The sequence below is a fragment of the Vidua macroura genome, chromosome 15 (genome assembly GCF_024509145.1).
Source record: "Vidua macroura isolate BioBank_ID:100142 chromosome 15, ASM2450914v1, whole genome shotgun sequence".
In the NCBI taxonomy this organism is placed as follows: Eukaryota; Metazoa; Chordata; class Aves; order Passeriformes; family Viduidae; genus Vidua; species Vidua macroura.
The window spans coordinates 19254283-19263150 of NC_071585.1; the positions used below are offsets into that span (position 1 = coordinate 19254283).

General features: G+C 51.7%; 1 long non-coding RNA gene across 1 annotated transcript; it reads left to right on the forward strand.

Annotated features, from left to right (window-relative positions):
* The first annotated feature begins 7042 nt into the window (after positions 1 to 7042).
* On the forward strand, positions 7043 to 7357 carry LOC128815120 (uncharacterized). The gene is made up of 3 exons (XR_008439556.1): positions 7043 to 7072; positions 7154 to 7194; positions 7276 to 7357. It is a non-coding gene; the product is annotated as an uncharacterized LOC128815120 (long non-coding RNA).
* Positions 7358 to 8868: the final 1511 nt, after the last annotated feature.

The following is an 8868-nucleotide window of genomic DNA, read 5'->3' on the forward strand; positions in this document are numbered from 1 at the left end:
TTTTTCAGCAGATTCATCACGTTACAAAAGGTATCTGCCCCGTGTCAAAGATGATGTTTGAGATTGAGGCTTCAGATGAGTTGAGGATTGTGACTAGGAGAGGGAGAGTGAGCAGGGTGCCCGGTTAGGAGTTATTGTGGGGGGTTTTGGAGGCAGCAGGGTGAGAAATGGTGTCTATTTGAGGACCCAGCCAAGGCTTTTCACAAGCATAGCAGAGGCATTTGTGTGTCGTACAGCACACGAGCTCATCCACTGCACTCACAGAAATGCCATGTAATTTTGCCTCTCTCTAATCCAGGTGCCACTCATAATAACAGCCATAGCCTTGGACTCAAGATGAAGCTGGAGATTTGAGGACCCAGGCACACTCAGAAGAGGATAAGTAGCTGACTTGCTGGGATTTGGCCCACGTAACACTAAACTCATGCGTTGATTTTGCTGTTCTTTATTGTAACCGACTAAGAGGCTAACAGGCGATCACACGGCCCTCCGAGGTAGACTCATTTCAGGTCCAACCTGGATTCACATCACCGATCACCCAAAAGATAAGTTGGGGCCACAGCCTGGAGATGGGAGTAGTGGATTGGAAATTCCTGGGATAGATTTGAAAACTAGCGGAGGATAAAGAGATATCTTCTAAGGGGCCTCTTAGGACAGCTAAAGGGAGAAGCTCTACTTTTGATTGCAGCTGTAGGGTGTGCAGTGCAGAACAGTTCCAGTCCGTGTTGTGTTGTCCCATGTACCGTATTATCTGGTGTGTCTTTGGGGTCCCTTGGATCAGATATCCCTGCCTTTTCCCCTCAAGGGCCTTAACACAAGCATCAGCCAGCATCTCTGGGTTCTCGAACGCTCGCACTTCTCGGCACAACGCCGATATCATTCGTTCTTTTACCGGCGGGCTCGGCCGTCTCTCTCGGTCGCATCTCCGAAGCATCGAGTCGGACGTCTTTTGAGGCCTCCTTCCCGGCCGTATCACCATCCATCCTTTCCAGTCACGAGCTGTAACATCCCGGGGCTTACAAGATTGTATGGATATGGAAAGCATTCTAAACGTAGCATTGTCTCACAGCCATCCTGATCATTGTGACCAACAGTTCTTTTAACGGGTCACTCTGTTCCAGTCTTCTCCAGGAGCTCTTCTGCTCCTTAGAGCCTCCTCCATCCACCACTGCCAGAGCATCGGTCATCTCTTTTGGCATCCTCTCACTCCTTGCCGTTATTCTTCTTGCCAGGAACTTATCATCCTTGTGTCACGCCGTTTGTATCATAACGTGTTGTTTGTGTCATAATGTGTTGTTTGTGTTTAGCGTCCCCTTGTTTGTCCTGTCCTGTGTCACGGGTGTCTGCACATATTTGTCCCAGAGCTGTTCTGCCCTGCTGCATAGCCTGGTGTAATAGGATAAGTTCTGGGGACTTGAAATTTGCAGTGCAGGGTGTAGTTGGACTCTAGATGGTATTCCTAGACTGGCATAAGGTGTTTTCAGCTGTTAAGTTATCTTGCAACCATTTGACTTTTGTCCTAACTCTCTTTCAGATGCAGGTGGATTAAGTCTGTGGCAGAGCCCCCCAGTCCCTGGAGAGGGGGTTCCCCTGAGCAGGTCAGTCACCGTTTGTCTCTGTAGTGGAAGTGTAAATGGTGACTGTGTGTTACAGTACTGTTTTCTGTCTTTATTTTTAGGCATTAAATCTGGATCTCTGCAGTCAAGGTGAGCAGTGACCGGTTGCAGAAACAGGTGTTCTCACTCAGGTCTCAATTTCTGGTGCAACTCTAAAGCCTCCATTCTTGTTTGTGTGCTTTAGGCAATCCACTCCGAGTATGCCAAGCCCCCATCACCAACCAGCCGATGGACCGGGTTTCCTGTGCTTGTGAGTCCTCTGGAAGTATTTCAGGGCCGTGATGAAGCCTTGAAATTTTGTATTTCAAGGTCCCATCCGGGTAGCCTTTGGCAATGGCCGAGGAGTTGTGGTGAGTTGCCGAGGTAGGGAGGGGGAGCCAGGGTCCACTTAGGTTTCAGCAATGCCGAGTCACTTTGTCTCTTCTCAACCCAGGCATACCCTGCGATGACAGTGTCAGCCTCCGAGCACGGCCAAAGCGTGCGGCCCAAGGAGCCGGGCATTCTGAGGAGAACGGTGAGTAGCAGAATTGCTGGGTTTTGTCCGTTGTACAGCTAAGATCACGCAGTGATGTTTGGTGTTCTCGATTGTAGTTGAGCAAGGGACTACAGCCCGGTGATCGTAAGAAAATTCCCAGCAGGCAAGGCGGCCTCCGTTCGCACGCGACGTGGATTCTCATCCCCGGATGTCCGAGAGATAAGTCGAGGGCTACGACCTTGAGAGGGGATGAAAGCGAGGCGCTGGGAGGGCTTATTGAATCAGCTTTGGTGGCAGGGATGTGCAAGAAGTATCCACTTAGGCCACCTAAAGGGAAAGGGTTTCTTTTGATCACAGTGCTGAGGTGCTCAGGGCAGAGCAGTTCCGGTGTGTGTTGTGTCACTTGTCTATTGTGCATTCTGTGTGTTTGGGTATTTCGTGTCACATGGCTTTTTTACCTTAGACCTTTGAGGGCCCTATCGGAAACCCTGGCCTCATTTTTGGCATCTGTGATCTCCGCATTCCTTGGACGGGCACCAGTGCAATAGGACTCTTGATTCCGGAGGTCAGACAGGCATCCGAATTGCATCTCTCTTTAGAAGCATCCAGTCAGATGTCTTTTAAGGTCTTGCTCTGAGCTGTGTCAACAGCCACACACCGCAATGATCCATTATAGCCGATTAGGACCGATAAGAATGCAAAGCTAGCTAGAGCCTTCGGACCATAAAACATTCCTCTCTGCAGTTCTCTTAAGAAATCATTCTGTTAGCATCTTGTTCCTGCAGGGTTCTCGGAGCCTCATCGGCTCTGAGCCGTCAGTCTCACCTAGGTCATCTCGTTCCGCATTCTCCCGGTGCTCGCCGGCATTCTTCTCACCGAGAGCTCTCTCTCCCTGTGGCGTCCCCTCGTTTGTCACGTTCTGTCCTGTGTCACGGGTGTCTGCACATATTTGTCCCGGACCTGCTCTGCCCTGATGCATAGCCTGTAACAGGACAAGTCCCAGGAGTTGAAATTTCTGATGCGGGGTGTAGTTGGGCTCTAGATTGTATTCGTAGATTGACACGTTTGGTGCTGTTAAGTTATCCTGCAGCGGTTTGACATTACTCCTACCTTTCTTTCAGATGCAGGCAGATTAAATCTGTAGCAGAGCCCCCAATCCCGGGTCAAGGGGTTTTCCCTGAGAAGGTCAGTCACTGTTTGTGCTTGCAAGGGAAGGATAAATGGTGACTATGTTACAGCACTGTTCTTTGTCTTTATTATTAGGAAGTCCAGGCAGATAGCGGCAGTCAAGGCCAAGTGTGCCAGGTGAGCAGTGGACAGAAGCAGTTGTTCTCGCACAGGTCTCAGTTTCTGGTGCACCTCTAACCATCCATTCTCATTTGTGTGCTTTAGGCCATCCACTCGGCGTACGCTAAGCCCATGTCATCAGGTGGCGGACGGACCGGGTTTCCTGCACTCGTGAGCCCTCCGGAAGTATGACGGGACCCCGTGATGAAGCCCACACATCTTGTATTTCAAGGTCCCGTCTGGGTAACTCACGGGAACGGCCGAGGAGCTGCGGTGAGTCAGGGAGGTAGGGAGGAGGAGAGGGGGTCCACTCCAGTTTCAGCCGTGCCCAGTCACCTTGTCTCCACTTAACCTAGGCGTACCTCGTGACGGCAGCGTCGGCCTCGGAGCACGGCCGAAGCGTGCGGCCCGAACGCCAGGGCCCTCTTAGGAGAAGGTGAGTAGCAGAATTGTCAGGTTTTGGCCCATGTGCCGTTAAGATTGTGCGCTGATGTTTCCTTTTCTTTGTCTTGGCAGACGAAGAGATAAGAGCCTGGTGACAGCTGGAACTTCCCAGACGGGGAGGTGGCCTTCTTTTGCACTCGACAGGGATTTGCACGCCCAGAAGTGTGCAAGATAAGTCGAGGGCTATGACCGGCTGAGGGGAGGGAAGCGGGGTGCTGGCTTGGGACTGCCTGGAAGGGATTTTGGAGTCTGCTTTGGAGATGGGGATGTCTAAGAAGTGTCTCATTAGGCCACCTAAAGGGAAAGCGTCTCTTTTGATCTCAGCGCTGAGGTGCGCAGGGCAGAGCAGTTCCGGTGTGGGTCGTGTCACTTGTCTCTTGTGCATTCTGTGTTGTTTGGGTCTGTCACGTCACTTGTCTTTTTTTACCTTAGCTGTCTGAGGGTCATCTTGGCATCTGTGATCTTTGCGTTCCTCGGCCCGGCCCCAACGCCACAGGCCTTTTGACTCGGGAGTCCCGACAGGCATCGCAGTGGTATCTGTCTTTAGAAGCATCCGGTCGGATGTCTTTTAAGGTCTCGTTCTGAGCGGTAGCGACAGCCGCACGCCCCAAGGATCCATTATAGCGGCTTAGGACTCGTGAGAACGCCGAGCTAGGTAGCTCATTCTTACCGTAGGCTTTTCAGGCATCCGCTTGTGCAGTTCTCGGAAGACATCGTTTTCTTAGCATCTTCTTCCTGCAGGGTTCTTTGAGCCTCATCGGCTCCGAGCCGTCCGTCTCACCTAGGTCATCTCGTTCCGCAGTCTCTCTGTCCTCGCGGGCATTTTTCTCGCCAAGAGATTTTTCTCCTCGTGGCGTCCCCTCGTTTGTCGTGTCCTGTCCTGTGTCACGGGTGTCTGCACATATTTGTCCCGGAGCTGCTCTGTCCTGCTGCATAGCCTGGTGTAATTGCACAAGTCCTGGAGACCTGCAATTTGGAATGGGGGATGTAGTTGTATTCTAGATGGTATTCCCAGATTCACACAGGATGCTGGGACCTGTTAAGTTATCCTACAGTTGTTTGAATTTTCTCCTAACTTTCTTTCAGATGCAGACATTTAAGATCTGTGGCAGAGCGCCCCTCCTGGGTCAGGGGGTTTTCCCTGAGAAGGTCAGTCGCTGTTTGTATTTGCAGGGGAAGCATACATGGTGACTATGTTACAGCACTGTTCTTTGTCTTTATTATTAGGAAGTCCAGGCAGATAGCGGCAGTCAAGGCCAAGTGTGCCAGGTGAGCAGTGGACAGAAGCAGTTGTTCTCGCACAGGTCTCAGTTTCTGGTGCACCTCTAACCATCCATTCTCATTTGTGTGCTTTAGGCCATCCACTCGGCGTACGCTAAGCCCATGTCATCAGGTGGCGGACGGACCGGGTTTCCTGCACTCGTGAGCCCTCCGGAAGTATGACGGGACCCCGTGATGAAGCCCACACATCTTGTATTTCAAGGTCCCGTCTGGGTAACTCACGGGAACGGCCGAGGAGCTGCGGTGAGTCGGGGAGGTAGGGAGGAGGAGCGGGGGTCCACTCCAGTTTCAGCCGTGCCCAGTCACCTTGTCTCCACTTAACCTAGGCGTACCTCGTGACGGCAGCGTCGGCCTCGGAGCACGGCCGAAGCGTGCGGCCCGAACGCCAGGGCCCTCTTAGGAGAAGGTGAGTAGCAGAATTGTCAGGTTTTGGCCCATGTGCTGTTAAGATTGTGCGCTGATGTTTCCTTTTCTTTGTCTTGGCAGACGAAGAGATAAGAGCCTGGTGACAGCTGGAACTTCCCAGACGGGGAGGTGGCCTTCTTTTGCACTCGACAGGGATTTGCACGCCCAGAAGTGTGCAAGATAAGTCGAGGGCTATGACCGGCTGAGGGGAGGGAAGCGGGGTGCTGGCTTGGGACTGCCCGGAAGGGATTTTGGAGTCTGCTTTGGAGATGGGGATGTCTAAGAAGTGTCTCATTAGGCCACCTAAAGGGAAAGCGTCTCTTTTGATCTCAGCGCTGAGGTGCGCAGGGCAGAGCAGTTCCGGTGTGGGTCGTGTCACTTGTCTCTTGTGCATTCTGTGTTGTTTGGGTCTGTCACGTCACTTGTCTTTTTTTACCTTAGCTGTCTGAGGGTCATCTTGGCATCTGTGATCTTTGCGTTCCTCGGCCCGGCCCCAACGCCACAGGCCTTTTGACTCGGGAGTCCCGACAGGCATCGCAGTGGTATCTGTCTTTAGAAGCATCCGGTCGGATGTCTTTTAAGGTCTCGTTCTGAGCGGTAGCGACAGCCGCACGCCCCAAGGATCCATTATAGCGGCTTAGGACTCGTGAGAACGCCGAGCTAGGTAGCTCATTCTTACCGTAGGCTTTTCAGGCATCCGCTTGTGCAGTTCTCGGAAGACATCGTTTTCTTAGCATCTTCTTCCTGCAGGGTTCTTTGAGCCTCATCGGCTCCGAGCCGTCCGTCTCACCTAGGTCATCTCGTTCCGCAGTCTCTCTGTCCTCGCGGGCATTTTTCTCGCCAAGAGATTTTTCTCCTCGTGGCGTCCCCTCGTTTGTCGTGTCCTGTCCTGTGTCACGGGTGTCTGCACATATTTGTCCCGGAGCTGCTCTGTCCTGCTGCATAGCCTGGTGTAATTGCACAAGTCCTGGAGACCTGCAATTTGGAATGGGGGATGTAGTTGTATTCTAGATGGTATTCCCAGATTCACACAGGATGCTGGGACCTGTTAAGTTATCCTACAGTTGTTTGAATTTTCTCCTAACTTTCTTTCAGATGCAGACATTTAAGATCTGTGGCAGAGCGCCCCTCCTGGGTCAGGGGGTTTTCCCTGAGAAGGTCAGTCGCTGTTTGTATTTGCAGGGGAAGCATACATGGTGACTATGTTACAGCACTGTTCTTTGTCTATTATTAGGCAGTCCAGGCAGATAGCTGCAGTCAAGGCCAAGTGTGCCAGGTGAGCAGTGGACAGAAGCACTTGTTCTCGCACAGGTCTCAGTTTCTGGTGAAAGTCTAAGCATCCCCTTTTTTTTTTTTTTTTTTTTTATTTTAGGCAGTCCTCTTGCGAGATGTCTCCGATCCCAGGTGTCTGAGGCCAGGTGGGTGCAAGCTTAAGGTGTAGGTGGGCGTACTTGTCGGGTCAGGGTGGTGGTCTTTTCTTAGTATCTCAGTGTGGTTTTTTTTGCTTTGTTTCTTTGCAGGTGTCATTGCTGCTCTAGGCGTGTGAAGGAACAGAGTCAAGCGGGTGAGTCGGCATTTAGGCAGGGTGACTCATAGGTGACCGTTATGCGGCAGCACGCTAAGCCTGTACCTTTTCCTTTTGTAGGTATCCTCCTGGCAGCCTGTTGAGTCGCATCAAGATTTCAGGTGAGCCGGGGCAGCGGTGCGTCAGAGTTCCGGGGATTCCTCTTTTGCAGGGCGCTAGTTGCATTTTCTGTTTTGTCTTAGGTACCGTGAGGAGGCGCATAGCTGAAGTTTGGAAACGGCAGCACCGAAGCGGACGTAGAGAACGTGTCGCCGTCCACGTCCGGCTGACGATGGATTTTGTCCGGTCGTCTTGCAAAAGCTAAGTGTCGGGGCCATTAGGTGGGAGAAGGGGAAAAACCTTTACTATCACAGGAGACAATTAGATGTTAGCTTAGAGGAGAGGCCCATAGTGGGACGGGCCCCTCGGAAGCAGAGGGAGAGGGTTTCTCCTCAGCCTCACCAGAGTCTTCGCCGGGCAGGGCAGTTCCGATCCATCTTCGCGTCCTCGCGAGGTTTGCGTCGGCGGCCTTCTTCGACTCTCGACGTCGTCGTGGATCTTTTCACCCGAGGAGCCCGCCTTCACGTCCGGAGCTATAGCCACGGTCACGCCGTAGTCATCGCTTTCTTGTCTAGGCCTACTGAGCTTCTTAGGCTTCCTCTTAAGTCCTTTGGCACTAACATCTTGAAAGGAGTTAAATTTCATCATCACATGCTATTGCCCTAGGGCTTTCTTTCCTTTGGCATCATCGGCCTATGACTCATCTTGGACTAGCAATCTTGGGTCCATAAGGTGGAACTGGCAGGCAGTTTCCACTCGTGTCTGTGTTATGTCGTCCGTGTCTGTGTTATGTCGTCCGTGTCTGTGTTATGTCGTCCGTGTCTGTGTTATGTCGTCCGTGTCCATTGATTTCTGCGTCATAGGCCTTTGTTACATCTCGAGGCTTTATCGGCATTGTTCTCTGCCGTATCGGCCATATTTTACTCGTGTACCTTCCTGGATATCGCTTATTCCGGCATCGTTACATTTTTACTTTTTGAGACGGGAAGAAGTACAGGAGACGTTCTCATCCATCTTCCTTCTCACCTTTGGTAGCGCCTTCTCTTCACATGCTATTCTCTCGGACTTCTAGAGGGAGCATATTAGACCCTCATCACCTGACCGCAGTAGTTCCGTAGCTTGCGCCTTCTCAAAGGGTATAGGGCTCAACAATTAATCTTCCGGAGAGTTACGTCAAGTCCTCGCTTATATCTATGTCGGCTTATATTGTACGTGCTTAGGTTGTACCTACCTATGTTGGCTTATACTGTATGTGCTTATATTGTATGTACTTATGTCGTATGTACCTATGTCGGTTTATATTGTATGCACTTATACTGTATGTACCTACGTTGGCTTATATTGTGCATATATTGTATGTACCTACCTTGGCTTATGTTGTACACGCCTCTGTCGCGCCACTTACGATCGGAGCTGCCCTGCCCAGGCACGTAGTCACGGTTAGGTAGAGCAGTTATAAAACTTTACAGTTCATCTGTCTTCTGTGGGGGTTTTGGGTACAAAATTTATGGGCCCGGAGCGGGAACAGCTCCTAGCCGTCAGATAGTCACTCGTCGACCGCCTCCCGTCGTCTCTGTCGTCTCGCAGGTCCCCGGATCCCTACACGTTATCCCGGAATCTACCGCCGGACATCGAAGAGCCGCGGTCAGAAGACGCGTCGAAGCGTCAACGTAGCGTTTCAAGTAAGGGTCGCGGTCAGCGTGTAAGCGGAAGAGCGTGCGAGAGAGCGTGATTGT